Source organism: Meles meles, chromosome X (genome assembly GCF_922984935.1).
Source record: "Meles meles chromosome X, mMelMel3.1 paternal haplotype, whole genome shotgun sequence".
Lineage (NCBI taxonomy): Eukaryota > Metazoa > Chordata > Mammalia > Carnivora > Mustelidae > Meles > Meles meles.
Genome location: NC_060087.1, coordinates 65,985,485 through 66,001,214, shown reverse-complemented (window position 1 = coordinate 66,001,214; position 15,730 = coordinate 65,985,485). Strand labels below are relative to the sequence as shown.

The 15,730-nt window shown below is 38.4% G+C and overlaps 1 pseudogene; it reads right to left on the bottom strand.

The window, feature by feature from the left end:
* Positions 1–11,917: 11,917 nt before the first annotated feature.
* On the bottom strand, positions 11,918–12,570 carry LOC123934672 (annotated as a pseudogene).
* Between the last annotated feature and the right edge of the window lie 3,160 nt (positions 12,571–15,730).

Genomic DNA, 15,730 nt, shown 5'->3' with positions numbered 1-15,730 from the left:
TAGGTGGGAAACATACAGTAAGGGAGAACCCACGTAGGCTTATTTACAAATATGGGTCACCCTCACTTTCAGTATCCATGTCTCATACCTTATGGCTTACTGTTGAATTCCGAAGAGGAAGACTATAGTTCTTTGAGCAAGCAATTGTGGATCCAGGTTCCTACAGGAGCAGAACTGACCATTCTGTGTTTTTTTGAGAGAATTGTCCACAATAATATCTTCCCTCTGATGCTTGAAATGGTAGATGGTCAACCACCAATTTATGGACCCATAACCAAGGAAACACGGTCTCTGGAAGTTAACATTAGATACCACATTGAGCTGAAGCAAATAAGCCTAAAATTTGTATGGAATCAGAAGAGACACCAAATTGCTAAGGAAATGTTGAAAAAGAAAAACAAAACTGGGGACATCACGTTACCTGATTTCAAGCTTTACTACAAAGCTGTGATCACCAAGAAAGCATGGTACTGGCATAAAAACAAACACATAGACCAGTGGAACAGAGTGGAGAGCCCAGATATGGACCCTCAACTCTATGGTCAAATCATCTTAGACAAAGCAGGAAAAAATACACAGTGGAAAAAAGACAGTCTCTTCAATAAATGGTGCTGGGAAAATTAGACAGCTATATGTAGAAGAATGAAACTCAAGCATTCTCTTACACCATACACAAAGATAAACTCGAAATGGATAAAAGACCTCAATGTGAGACAGGAATCCATCAGAATTATAGAGGAGAACATAGGCAGTAACCTTTTCGATATCAGCCACAGCAACTTCTCTCAAGATATGTCTCCAAAAGCAAAGGAAACCAAAGCGAAAATGAACTTTTGGGACTTCGTCAAGATCAAAAGCCTCTGCACAGCAAAGGAAACAGTCAACAAAACAAAGAGGCAACCCACGGAATGGGAGAAGATATTTGCAAATGACAGTACAGACAAAAGGCTGATATCAGGATCTATAAAGAACTTCTCAAACTCAACACACAAAAAAACAGATAATCATGTCAAAAAATGGGCAGAAGACATGAACAGACATTTCTCCAATGAAGACATACAAATGGCTATCAGACACATGAAAAAATGTTCATCATCACTAGCCATCAGGGAGATTCAAATTAAAACCACATTGAGATACCACCTCACACCAGTTAGAAGGGCCAAAATTAGCACGACAGGAAACAACATGTGTTGGAAAGGATGTGGAGAAAGGGGAACCCTCTTACACTGTTGGTGGGAATGCAAGTTGGTGCAGCCACTTTGGAGAACAGTGTGGAGATTCCTTAAGAAATTAAAAATAGAACTTCTTGATGACCCAGCAATTGCACTACTGGGTATTTACCCCAAAGATACAGATGTAGTGAAAAGAAGGCCATCTGTGCCCCAATGTTTATAGCAGCAATGGTCGCCAAACTATGGAAAGAACCAAGATGCCCTTCAACGGATGAATGGATGAGGAAGATGTGGTCCATATACACGATGGAGTATTATGCCTCCATCAGAAAGGATGAATACCATAAATGACTCTTAATCTCACAAAACAAACTGGGGGTTGCTGGGGGGAGGTGGGGTTGGGAGACGGGGAGGGGGTTATGGACATTGGGGAGGGTATGTGCTATCGTGAGCGCTGTGAAGTGTGTAAACCTAGTGATTCACAGACCTGTACCCCTGGGGATAAAAATACATTTATATGTTCATTAAAAAAAAGAAAGAAAGAAAAAAAAAGAAAGGATGAATACCCAACTTTTGTAGCAACATGGACGGGACTGGAAGAGATTATGCTGAGTGAAATAAGTCAGGCAGAGAGAGTCATTATCATATGGTCTCACTTATTTGTGGAGCATAACAAAGAACATGGAGGACATGGGGAGATGGAGAGGAGAAGGGAGTTGTGGGAAATTGGAAGGGGAGAGGAACCATGAGAGACTATGGACTCTGAAAAACAATCTGAGCATTTTGAAGGGGCGGGGGGTGGGAGGTTGGGGGAACCAGGTGGTGGGTATTATGGAGGGCACATGGGACATGGAGCACTAGGTGTGGTGCATAAATAATGAATTCTGTTATGCTGAAAAGAAATTAAAAAAAAAAAGAAACCACATTGAAGAGTTCCAGTTTGATATTATTCATGCACCATGGTACCCTCTGTTTCTTGGAATTCACTGGCTTGAAACACATGATCCAAACATTGAGTGGGGCACCTTCACTGCGTCCTTTCCATCCCATTATTGTCACTACAGTTGCTTCAGGCACAAATGGAATGGAAGATGTTGTGATGTAATAATTGGTGAATAGATCTTGTGTCCTAGTGACTGAGCTTAACAACCTTTTTTCTGTTCCTCAGCTCTCATCAGCATTTGCTCCTCTCAGAATCTTCCACTGATGGGGCACCTGGGTGGTACAGTCAGTTGAGCTTCCAGCTCTTGGTTTGGCTCAGGTCATGAAGGTCATGATCTCAGAGTCCTGAGATAGAGCTCATGTTGGTCTGTGGTCTCAGCAAGAGTCTGCTTAAGGTCCTTTCTCCTTCTGCTCCTCCCCCTTCCTTGTGCTTGCTCATTCTCTCTCAAATGAAAATAATTAATTAGGGGCGCCTGGGTGGCTCAGCGGGTTAAAGCCTCTGCCTTCAGCTCAGGTCATGATCCCAGGGTCTTGGGATCGAGCCCCGCATCGGGCTCTCTGCTTGGCTGGAAGCCTGCTTACTCCTCTCTCTCTCTCTGCCTGCCTCTCTGCCTACTTGTAATCTCTATTAAAAATAATAATAATAATAATAATTAATTAGTTAATTAGTTAATTTATTAATTAATTAAAATATTTTTTTAAAATTTCCACTGAATCTTTGGCAAGGAAATAAGTGTACTTGCACAAGGACCCTGCCTCTCAGATCATGCAATGATCTCAGATCAGGCTATTAACCTGGTATCTTTGAGTTGCTTTCTTTCACCAACTCCACATGCCCCCACCTTGAACCCTGCATCAATGTGGGGCTGTTTTAATTGCAATTTATTCAACAATATGCATGAGCATAGGTATTAGGAACAAACATTGAAAAAGTGTAGTTGAGGGATGCCTGGGTGTCTCAGTTGGTTAAGAATCTGCCTTAGGCTCATGTCATGGTCTCAGAGTCCTGGGATTGATCTCTGCCTCAGGCTCCCTGCTCATAGGGAAGCAAGTTTCTCCCTCTCCCTTTGCCCCTCCCCCTGATTATGCTCTCTCTCTTTCTGTCCCCCCCCAATAAATAAAATCTTTTAAAAAAGAAAAAAATGGAGTTGTTAGATTTACTTGACTTTTTGTCAAAATTTTATTACAATTGCAACATTTTCTCAATAAACCCAATTTTCAAGTGATAATTTTTAAAAATCAATAAGTATTGGCAATTTCTACTGGTTCTTGAATTATTTCATGACTTAGCTGAGGGAAGAGGAAAGGGACAAATAAATTGGGAGAGAGAAGATTGGCAAGGACTTGAAGTTTGGGTGAGATCCTGAGCATTCCAGGGGCAGTCAGTTCAGTGGGTGATGGGGTTGGGGGAAACAGAGAGTAGGGGAATGGTTATGGTAGAGGGGAATTGGGTAGGGTATGAGGGAGTAGGGGGTAGAGGGTAGAGGGAAGGTTGTGAAGAGAGTTTGGGGAAGATTGGGAGGGAATGTTGAAGGGGGTTCAGGTGAGGGCAGGGATGAGAGGAGGATAAATTCCTACAAAAATAAAGGGAGAAGCAAAGAGATATATGAACAATTTTAAAAGCAAACATCTTGGACTTTGTAAGTTAACTAAACAAAAGCATTGAAGAAGGTAATGACACCCCTCAGTGACCCAACTTTCCCAGTAAAGTGACAAAGGCTTATTCCTTGCACCAGGGACATTTGTCTTAGGGCTCATGCCTGTTAATTTGCTCTTGCTGGTGCTTAAGGATGGGATAGCAGGAATCAACTGTCAACACATGCAGATCATTAGTAGCCAACTATAACTCTCCCACATATAGAGGTTGCCCCACCCTGCAAGTCATGCTGCTCGCATGACACACAGAGAGAGCCAAGTCAGTGAAAAGAATTGTGTCCTTATGGACCTGAGATGGGGTAGTGTTCTGACTTAAATCACACACACATATACATTCCCACAAAATACAGGGTGAGGGGAAGGAGGAGTGGGATCTCCAGGTAAAATGTAAAAAATTATCAAAGTAGATTCTAATGCTTTTCCTCTGTCTTTTCAACACTCCTTTTGGAGTCTCCTTCTGAAGCCACTTGAAGGAGTTTCTACCTCTTACTTAGAGAAATAATCAAATATATGTACATAATCTTAGAAAGAGATAGGTGAGGAACCTACCATCATTGAGCACCTAATATGTTCCATTTATAATATCAGGCTGTTATACACATTAACTTAAGTCTCAAAACAATCCAGTGTAGTAGGTATGTTTGCTCCTGTTTTATCAATGAACAAATAAGAGTCCCATGGCGGCCAGTTCACTTGCCCAAAGTCACATTAGTAAGTGTTGGAGACCTGTCTGGTTTTCAAAACATTTGCCCTTTTTTCCTACAGCATGCTAATTTCCCTAAAGCAGTGGTAAGTGTCAAACAAGATTGCGGTGGCAGAGAGCTAAATGAGATAACCCTGAAAAGGGAAGAGAGGACTCAGAATAAAATCTGCAAGGACTATTTCTGTTCTAGTTCTGTTTCCCGAGTTCCCATGGTCTTACTCTCAACCCCCTCTCCACCACATTAACCCCTAAGCTTTCTATTTCATCTCTTGGAAAAATTCTTTTATTAAACTAATGGCACAACCCCCTTTCACACAGCTAGCATAGATAATAAAATGTGTGTATGTATATATATACTATATATTATATATATATATATATATAATATATACATAAACTGAATCATGATGAAATTAACAGTAATAACTACCATTTAATAAGCACTTGGGTTTTGCCAGACATCGGACCAAGTGATTAGGTATTATTAGTCCCTTTATATAAATCAAAGAAGAGAAGCCCACTGAGGTGAGGTCACTTGCCAAAGGTCACACTGCTAGGAATTGATAGATGCTAAAAATAAACCCTGATCTGTCTCATTCCAGAGATGGAATTCAAGCCAATACACCACACTGCTTCTCAGACTGAATAAACTTTACTCTTTATTAACCGCTTTAACAATATTTATTCACCAGACATGAGTTATATTACTTTAGAAAAATATATTAATTTGTTAGTGCATTTAATTATTTATTCATTTAACAGGCTTTGCTGAATGTCTTCAATGTGTCAGGCAAAGCATGGAGGATTAGGAAGAGAGGTACAAAGATGTCTAATTATGATTCATGGTCTTTGCTCTGACCACAGTTAACAGGGGAGGGGAAGTGCAACACAGCACTCCTGGTGTACAGAGGAAAGCACTAATTTTGCTATGGACTAAAAAAGTGTGTTTTGAGCTGGGTCTTGAAGGAATATCACTGGAAACAAAAGGGAGGGCATGGTTTTCCAGATTGAATAAAGTGCACACAAAAAAGCAAGTAGAAGGGAAAAATAATGGTGTCATTAGAAAAGATAGGTCTATTTCATTGGAGAGTAGTGATGTGTGTACATGTATGTAGGGTAACTGGTAGGTGTTGTTGGGGAGATGAAACTTAACAAAGAAATTGCAAGTTTCAGGTTAAAGACCTATCTACATGGATAAAGCATTTAAAATTTATCCTATGGGCAGTTTGGACTGGAATCTTTGTTTTTCTCCTGTATTAGATTTGGGTGTGCTTTTCCCCCTCTTGTGCTACAGTGTAATGCACACTCATTGTAACAAATTCATATATATATAAGAAGTGTATAACATAAAATTAACATTCTCCTTATCTCACAAATTATTTTTTTAAGTAGGAAAGAAACATGATTCATTTATATTTTAGAAATTTGATAGCAATATAGAAAATAACAGAGAAAGTGACAAAGTATCCCCATTATATTTTATCTTCTTAGATTTTTATGAAGATAGGCTCAAATCATCAAAAGCAAAGAATTAAAAGTAAATTAAATCCAATTTTCCTGAAATATTTATTTTGAGTTCCTAGTATGAGCAAGACATTGGAGTACACACACATATACACAGAATGTCCAAACCATTAAAAAATTTTAAATCTAATCATGGGTGAATTATAAGAAACTCATGAATTGTAAGAAACTGACTTTCTATTTGGACTTCCTTAGTTTCATATTTTAAAGATACTAACTGGAGCGGATTTTCTGAAATTATATATTCTGCAATACTGGCACAGGTACAAAGAAAACAGTTCCCTCTTTAGCTAACTTTTCTAAGTTTAAGCTTTAATGGAAAAAGTAATCTCTATATATTTTGGTAACTTCCCTTCCTGGTTTGTTTTCTTTAAAAATATTTCATATTTCATGCTATCAAAGTACTCCTGGAGTAGTCATGGTCATTCCATGGAGGGCTTTATGTCCTTAAAATATCTGTATATTTCTCAAAGTATGTTTTTATATATTTCTCAAAGTATGTATATCTTTAAAGTACCTGTATATTTCCAAAAGTATGATTTTATAAAGATTTTATAGAGATAGATGACTTTAAAATTCCTACTGTAATTAACTTTGATATCTAATATATTACTAGATATCAAATATTAAATGACAAGAGTAGCATAGGGGTCAGAAAGTTAGGGATGAGGATATTAGTATTAAACTCCAGAGTTCATTGCTTACTGGCTGTATGACCTATTTGACTTATGAAATGAGAATAATTATACTTACTTTGCCTACCTGATGAAGGTAGAAAAAACATCAAATGAAAAAGCTCATGCTAAAAAAAAATCATGAAAGTTAAAAGTGTTGTTTAAATAAAAAGTATTAAAATAACTTATGTTTGTAATAACGACCCCAAGGAACTCCATAGTACTAAAATGCCTGTTTCAGGCTTCCAGTTATGGAATGAATAAGTCATGAATTTGAATAAGAGGTACAGCACAGAGAATATAGCCAATGATAATGTAATAGCATTGTATGGTGACAGATGGTAGCTAAATTTAAACAAATAAACATTAGTTCTTTATTATTGATTTAATAATTATTAATAATTAATTTTAATAAATATGACAAGTTTTTAATATTTAAATTATATAGAGTACATAACATTGTTAAGACAAACATTCAGACCTACCTCAATAAATGGATGCGCAAAAGACCATTTATACAAAAGAAAATGCCATTAATGAATAAACATCATAAGAAGCATTTGACTATTAGTAATAAACACATATTTAATAACAAAAAATAAATAAAGTGCCCATTTGAATTAATTTCAGTTTCACAGACATCCAGTAAGTATTTATTATCTGCCAGTACTCTATATTGTCAATCAAAGCAAAATTTAATTAGGTTTGATATAATTATTGTATTAAGTAGATTTTGGTATTATTATAATCAAATTATTTAAATATAGAAATAACAACTTTTGCATATGTGTGTGTATGTATATATATATATATATACACCAGCACTCTATTTATCAGAATATTATATGATTTAAAATGAAGCTTCTAAATGGAAAAAAAAAAAATGAAGCTTCTTTCCTGAGGTATATCACTTAAATAAGAACTTACTATAATTGGTCTGAGCTTATTTCTTCATCTATTTAGCCCAAGCTGGAGAAAACAAGTCAGAACAGATTAATCTTCATGTCCCACCAAAAAATTTTAAATTAAAAATTGAAATTCATAAGACTGTCATATTTTCCACTTTAAATTTGTTTATACGATTTCTATATGAAAACAATTGAAAGTTAAAATGTCAAACTGTACTGGCTTCTTAGTAAGTCATAGTGTGTATAGGAAACAACTGCCATCATCATTTAATATGACTAACAGGGTCCTCACTTTAGTTATTATTCTGCTTCAAAATAATCCAAATATGTGAGAAAGTTTGGTGAAGAGTTTTAGTTTAGATAATGTGTGACATACTCCAGCCATGCTAGTGGGGTGGAGTGGGGAACAATTGCCAGCAGTAATCAAATGTGCCTGACTTGACTCAAATGGGAGAACCATTATATATTCTGATACAGATGAAAATGGGATATGGCACAGAAACACAAAATAGTCATATATGTACAGTACATCTAACAACCTAAAATTTGCATAAGAAAAAGAAAGCATGAAATTTTACAACCACTGTTGTAAATTCAGAACAGAATGTCTGAAACTCTATACCTGATCTCAGTTATTCTTTGCCTTTCACATTGCTTTTTCCTGTCAGTTATACCACAATTACCACATAATAAGCAACAAATGAACCAACTGTATTGCCAGGGAAGCTCCTCTATTAGAAGAAAAGGCAGCCAAGCTTCAATTTTATTAAAAGCATTCCCCAAAAGGTAAATACCAAAGAGAATTTCCATTTTTTAACTTCTATAGATGTAACATTGACTTCTGTTGTAAATGTGTCTGAAGTAATGGGAGACAAACCAATTAGGGACTAAGCAAAATCACACTTAAGAATTAACAACATTCAGGGCACCTGGGTGGCTCAGTGGGTTAAAGCCTCTGCCTTCGGGTCAGGTCATGATCCCAGGGTCCTGGGATTGAGCCCTGCATCGGGCTCTCTGCTCAGCATGGAGTCACTTACCCCTCTCTCACTGCCTGCCTCTATGCATACTTGTGATCTCTGTTTGTCAAATAAATAAAATCTTAAAAAAAAGAATTAACAATATTCAATGGAAAATATTAATATGTTCCAATACTTTTAATTTTTTTAACCAGTAAGTTTTTATCTATTCACTGTATTATCCCTGAGTAAAGAGAAGAGGGAAAAGAGTCAGCATGTGTGTTAAAAAAACAATAGCAAGAATGGTGGGTGCTGTGAATTGTGTAAGACTGATGATTCACAGACCTGTACCCCTGAAGTAAATAATACATTTTATGTCAATTTAAAAAAAATAGCAAGTGAGAAAGGAAGTACCCAGCACAACAAAATCCACCTTCAAACAAACATTCCTCAGTAATGGAGTCACTAAAGCCCAAGGAGGCTCACTCAGTCTCCTGTGGTTCAGAAATGAGAAGAAGGGATGAGGGAAAGAACAGATGGGTACAAGTTTTCATACCCTCTCCATTTCCCAATGAATTTCAAGATTTCACAAAAAACTTTGGTTTCTAGCACTAAACAAGGGGTTATATTTGTCTGCCTCCTATTACAGTCTTGGGGCCACTTTGACTTAAATTTCTTGCACCCACCAAAAAATTCTTGAATCACTTGAATATACATTCATCTTCCCTTTCTTGGTCTCTTGGTCCTAGTTTCTACATGGAAAACCCCATTCATTGCTTCTGCTTCTCACTACAACAAGATAAGAGATTAAATTGGTTTGATCCATCCAAATACAAGTGTATTAGTATGAATCACATCAAGGAATGATCTTGAAAAGGAGATTGCGGGGGCGCCTGGGTGGCTCAGTGGGTTAAAGCCTCTGCCTTCGGCTCAGGTCATGATCCCAGGTCCTGGGATCGAGCCCTGCATCGGGCTCTCTGCTCAGCGGAGATCCTGCTTCCTCCTCTCTCTGCCTGCCTCACTGCCTACCTGTGATCTCTGTCTGTCAAATAAATAAAATCTTTAAAAAAAAAAAAAAGAAAAGGAGATTGGGAACAGGGAGGTGGAGAGTTCTTAGCTTCTTCAGGATTTTTGCAGAAATCATTTAAGAGTCATGGAAAAATCCCACAAATTAAATATGTATGTGTGGGGGCTTTTACTGGGAGGGGGAGATAGAACAGGGGATAGGATAGGGGTCATATCTGGCCCAAAATAGGAAATAGGGGAACAGGAACACAATAGAAAGGATGGTTCAAGACCTCCACACTTGAAGAGGGGCCACCAAGCTATGTTCCATATTCTTTCCATTGTGCAGAACGTTTCATTAAAGATGCTTTGGCTATTTTTCTCAGTATAAAAATAAGTTTGTGAATAATCCTAAAAGAACATGGAGAAACCTAACACATTATATTTGCACAAACCAGGTCACATAGCAATCACCCATTCAGTTATTCGTGAACTCCTATAAACCCAGAAAAATACAATAACTAGACGGGGGCAATGACTAGAGGAGACAAGAACCCAGGATCAGACACACATCACCCAATGCACTCTATTGCATTTGTCCTGTTTCAACACAGTAAGGTATGTTTATGGTGATCTCATAGCATGTTAACAAAACGTTCTTTTCTCGTTTAGCTACCATGCCACTGATCACTGCAGGAACAGGGCACGGAACAGGCTCTGGTCAGCACAAAAAAGTCATGGTTTATGCTCTCCCTGGAAACCAAGAAGAAAAGCCCAGAATTTATAAAGGTTAAGGAATTTAGTCTTTGGGGCACCTGAGTAGCTCAGTCGTTAAGCATCTGCCTTCACCTCAGGTCATGATCTCAGGGTCCTGGGATTGAGCCCTGTGTCGGGCTCCCTGCTCAGTGGGAGGCCTGCTTCTTCCTCTCCCTCTCTCTGCTTGTATTCCCTTTCTTACTGTGTCTCTCTCTGTCAAATAAATAAATAAAACCTTAAAAAAAAGAGATTTAGTCTTTGCTTCTTGCACCCACCCCTGGGCAGCTCAAGATAGGTTCAGAGGTATTGTTCTTAAACCTGTTCTTACCAACTCATTCTTTTTACACACACACACACACACACACACACACACACACACCTCACACACTCTGTTGTGCATGGTAGGCCTAGCCCAATCAAGTGAAAGATGGCTCCAGTATGTAAAATGAGTCCCATGCCCTGGGATTAGAGGTCCAGAACAAGAATCCTTTATTACACCTATAGACAACCCTTACCTAATCTTGACTTCCCTTCTGCACCTTTCACCTGGTGCAGCCACTCCTAACCTTCCTGCACCACTTTTCATGTCCAGAAAGATTTCCAATCTTCAGTAGAAGGATATGAAGTCATGGGGCAACTGAGTTAAAACTTAATCTCCCAAGGAACACTGAAAGTAGAGGAGATACTACGCAGAAAAGCCAGCTCAAATTAGCAAAAATAAGGTAAATCAATAGTCTATGCACTCAAATAATTGTTTTCCTGGTGATAAAAAATAGTATTCCTGCTATCCAGACCTAGAATTGCTGTCAATTTATCCTTGAGATTGCTCATGTACCTAAGAACACAGTGCAGGAATAAGGGTCTTAAAATTAAGATATGCAAAATTACAAAACCAGAATATTTATGTTATGAAAAAAAGTTAAAATGCACAGTGTGCATTTTAAAGTTAAAATGCACATTTAAAGTTAAAATGCACACTGTGCAGCAGTTCAGTTGGCATCTTGGAGAAAGTGGGGCCTAATGTCTGGTTATCCAAGGGATCAAAAAAAATTTCTATTGGCTCAGAATGGCGTGGGAGTAAGCTTAGCAGCAGCAAGTGTACAACTGTTCTCCCAACAACCCCCTTGCCTCCTGTCACAATCTATTGTCTGGGACAGTTCTCTATACCCTATCCTAAGAGTGGGTTATGAGATAATATGTGGAGAAACCCTGACTTACCCCTGAGAGATTCTCTCCCATAGAATGTAATAGTTCATGAGTTGGGTCCATCAATCTGGTCTCATGCTTAATCTTTGCACACTGGCATTGGAAAAATCATTATATGTTTCTTTCTTTGAAGGGAAAACAATTTCCCCATATAGGCCACTTTCAAAAGCTGGAGATTCTCAGGGCAGAGACTCAGATAAAGCACATGGAGAGGGATTTTTCCCTAAAACCCTCACATGCATTTGGATAGAGCATAGTTAGAGTTCATTTGCCTTCCCCCTTCCTCCACCTACCCTGCCAAAAGGGAAGAGAGGATAATGTTGTGGACTCCAGCCTGAGATACATGGTAGTGCCAGCTGCCCCCTCCCCACCCTGTTCCTACTTTCTCCACTCTGTCATTGATGCCTGCTCCTCAAAATTTCCTGAACACAAAAGGATAGCCCCCATCCACTGCAGCCCAGTTCTGGGCCTCTGGTAGCTAGGCAGGGCTATGGATCTCTTCTTCTTCCTCCCAAAAGTAGGCTGGCTTTCCTGTGAGTTCAGGGCCTGCTGGTCTTTTAGTGGACACGAGACCACCATATGGTTGATGCTCTGGCAGAAGTGGCACTTCTTTGGTTGGGGTAGCTGCTTGCATTCTTTGGCATGGTAGTCTAGATCTCCACAGTTGTGCACCTGTCTCCCTTTGATCTGTGCTTCTTCATGTTCTTCCCTTTGTGTCACCTCTCACTCCTAGTACAGAACACCCCACCAGGGCGGGTGACTTAGATAGATTCCAGGCCCTTACCAGACTTCTCAAAGGTAAAGTCCACTGCCTCACCCTCCTTCAGGCTCTGTAAGCCCTCCATGTTCAGCTTGGTCTGGTGCACAGACATGGATGGGGGTCAAGCATGACCCTAGCACATGTTGTCATGGACAGGAAGCTGAACTCCATGCACACGTTTAACCACTTACAGAAGTGGGGACCCTGCAGCAGCTGTGACTCCTCTGCTGCTGGGCAGTGTCAGGTGCCTCCTCAGGCACCTTGGCACAGCCACCTGTAACCTGCTGGTTTGACACAGAGCCCATGGTAGTTGACTGAGCTTGTGATCCAGGTGAACCTGGTCAGGTGGCTCCTGGCTTCAGAGAAGTCTAGAGGCAAAGAGGTGGATTGAAGAAGAGGCTGCTACATCTTCCCCCAGCACCTGTTCTAATACTTTTAAAATAATTATGCTAAAATAAAGTGCAGAAAATACAACTTCTGGCATAGAAAATGCCATAATGGTATTGGAAATTGGTGGTCCCAGCAAATTTTCAATACTCTCCAGCTTCTCTCCAAGTATACTCTCTTTCTAGGCTCTTTGTTTTTTGCTTGCCTGTCAGAAACCTAAACAACAAAACACTCACAGATAATTAACCATCAATAACTTGCTAGGAGGGGCGCCTGGGTGGCTCAGTGGATTAAGCCGCTGCCTTCGGCTCAGGTCATGATCTCAGGGTCCTGGGATCGAGCCCCACATCGGGCTCTCTGCTCTGCAGGAAGCCTGCTTCCTCCTCTCTCTCTGCCTGCCTCTCTGCCTACTTGTGATCTCTCTCTCTGTCAAATAAATAAATAAAAAATCTTTAAAAAAAAAAAAATAACTTGCTAGGAGATGACTTTCTCCTCACTGTCTTTCCTTACGGGAAGAAAATTAGATCACAAATCCTCCTTATATATTAATTTAATAACATTGTTAAAACCTTTTTTAAACAATAAAGACAAATGAAGAATGAATAGACAGGCAAGGGCTAAGAAGCTTTAAACAAGTCACAAGGTGAGGTAAAATGAGGAGCACAGTAGACAGGACACCTAGATTTCAGATTTAGTTTTTAACTTACCCTGTGACCTTGGGTAAGTTAAATGACCTCTCCTCTGAGGCAGTTTCTCCATAGGAAAAATTGTGATGGTGATATCAATGCTGCTTACCTTTGTAAAATATTACAAAAAGTAATTTAGTTATCAAATAGACATTTGTTAAATTCCTATTACATGTCAGACACTGAGTTAGAATCAAGTGAGATAATGAAAATCAAAATGGCAAGCCCAGATATAAGTTAGAGTGTTATTGCTCTAAAACCTGCCTAACTCTTCAAAAAGATACAGTTTTTGCACAAAGAACAGATAAAAGGGGACATAAACTTTATATTTTCTTTCATATTTTTATTCCAGAAAATTTCTGTTATTAACTCATAGCTATCTAGCCTGTAAAACTTAGCAGAATTATGTAAAAATTAATGTTTTCCCTCCCTACCAGATATGAAAGCTCTCAGGTTGCTTATCATTTAAACGAGCATAGACATTGTATAGCAACTATTGTTACTCCTCCTCCTCCTCCTCAGGCTTTTATTGATTCCTTATAAAGAAGAGAAAAAGGGAACTAACACTTAGTGAGTATCTATTATTGGTCACACTCTGTGCTAGTTCTTTTACCTATAAAAATCTCATTTAATCCAAATAAATGTTTGGCAAGGTATATATTTAATAAATTTAATAAATCCACTAACCATGTTTTAGTGAAATGAGAGTCACTTAGGAGAAATTGGTGAAATTCTAAAACAAACTCAAGTCTTTCTCTCAAATCCCATGCTTTTTCTGACATATTTAAAGAAAAATGGAGTTAGAATAATCCATATTTACTGATAGAGACCAGTAGAGGGGTCAGATTCTCCATGGGGGGCATATGGCAAATTAATAATGGAACCAGATCTATAATACATGTCCTTTGTATTCCAGTTTACTGTATTTTTCCTTTCAGTTTCATTAAGTGTATATGGTGTCAATTTAACTATAGCTACCAAATATAATTACTTAACTGAAGAAGTGAAGCAGTATTAACCTTAAAGTCAATAAATTATTAAAGATTGTTTTCCTCAGGAACTTAATTTAAAAGAATAAAGTATTTTGATACATAAATACAAGTTGATTTTTTTTTCATTTTTACTTTATAGCTTGCTTGATTTGTTTCCTCTGCCTTTCTTAAAGTCTTATCAACTTGTTTCTTGTTTATTGGTTTTTCAAGTAAAAGATAAACCATTCTTAAAAACTGCAATTAAGGGGCACCTGGGTGGCTCAGTTGGTTAAGTGTCTGACTTGTATCGGGCTCCCCACTCAGCAAGGAATCTGCTCGTCCCCCTCCCTCTGCCCCTTCCCACTGCTTGTACTGTCTATCTCTCTCTCAAATAAATAAATAAAATCTTTATAAAAACACATAAACATATAAAACAACTAGACATAACAGGCATCCAGAGCACTGCATCCAACAACAGAAAAATATTTTTCAAGTGGACATAGAGCCTTCTTTAGAATAGACTATATGGTAGGCCATACAATAACCATTAATAAAGTTTAAAGGATCAAAATCCTACAAAATATGTTTTCCAACCATAATAGAATAAAATTAGACATCAATAACAAAAGGAAAATAGGAAAATTCACAAATATGTGGATATTAAGCAACATGTTTTCAAATAACCAGTCAGAGAATAAAATCACAAAGGGAATCAGAAAATCCTTTGAGGGGTGCATGGGTGGTTCAGTAATTGTTTGCCTTTGGCTCAGGTTATGATCCCAGGGTCTTGGGATCGAGCCCCACATTGTACTCCCTGCTCAGTATGGAGCCTCCTTCTGCCTGCTGCACCTCTTGCTTGTGCTCTCTCTCTCTGTCATTGAATAAAATCTTTTAAAAACTGCTTTGAGATGAATGAGAAGGAAAGCATAACGAAACTTAGGGTATGCAGCAAAACCAATCCTTAGAAGGAAATTTATGGTTGTGAAGACCTATATATAAAAATAAGACAGTTCTCAAAATAATAACCCAACTTTCTACTTTAAGAAACTAAAAATAGGGGCACCTGGGTGGCTCAGTGGGTTAAAGCCTCTGCTTTCGGCTCAGGTCATGATCCCAGGGTCCTTGGATCGAGCCCCACATCAGGCTCTCTGCTCAGCAGGGAGCCTGCTTCCCCCTCTCTCTCTGCCTGCCTCTCTGCCTACTTGTGATCTCTCTCTGTCAAATAAATAAATAAAATCTAAAAAAAAAAGAAACTAAAAATAAATAAACACAAAGCAGGCAAAATGAATGAAATAATAACAGAGCAGAAATTAGTGAAATGGAGAACAGAAAAACAATAAGAAAATCAACAAACCCAAAAGATAATTCTTTTAAAAGAGCAAAAAAATTAATAATCTTTCAGATAGACTGGATAAGAAAAG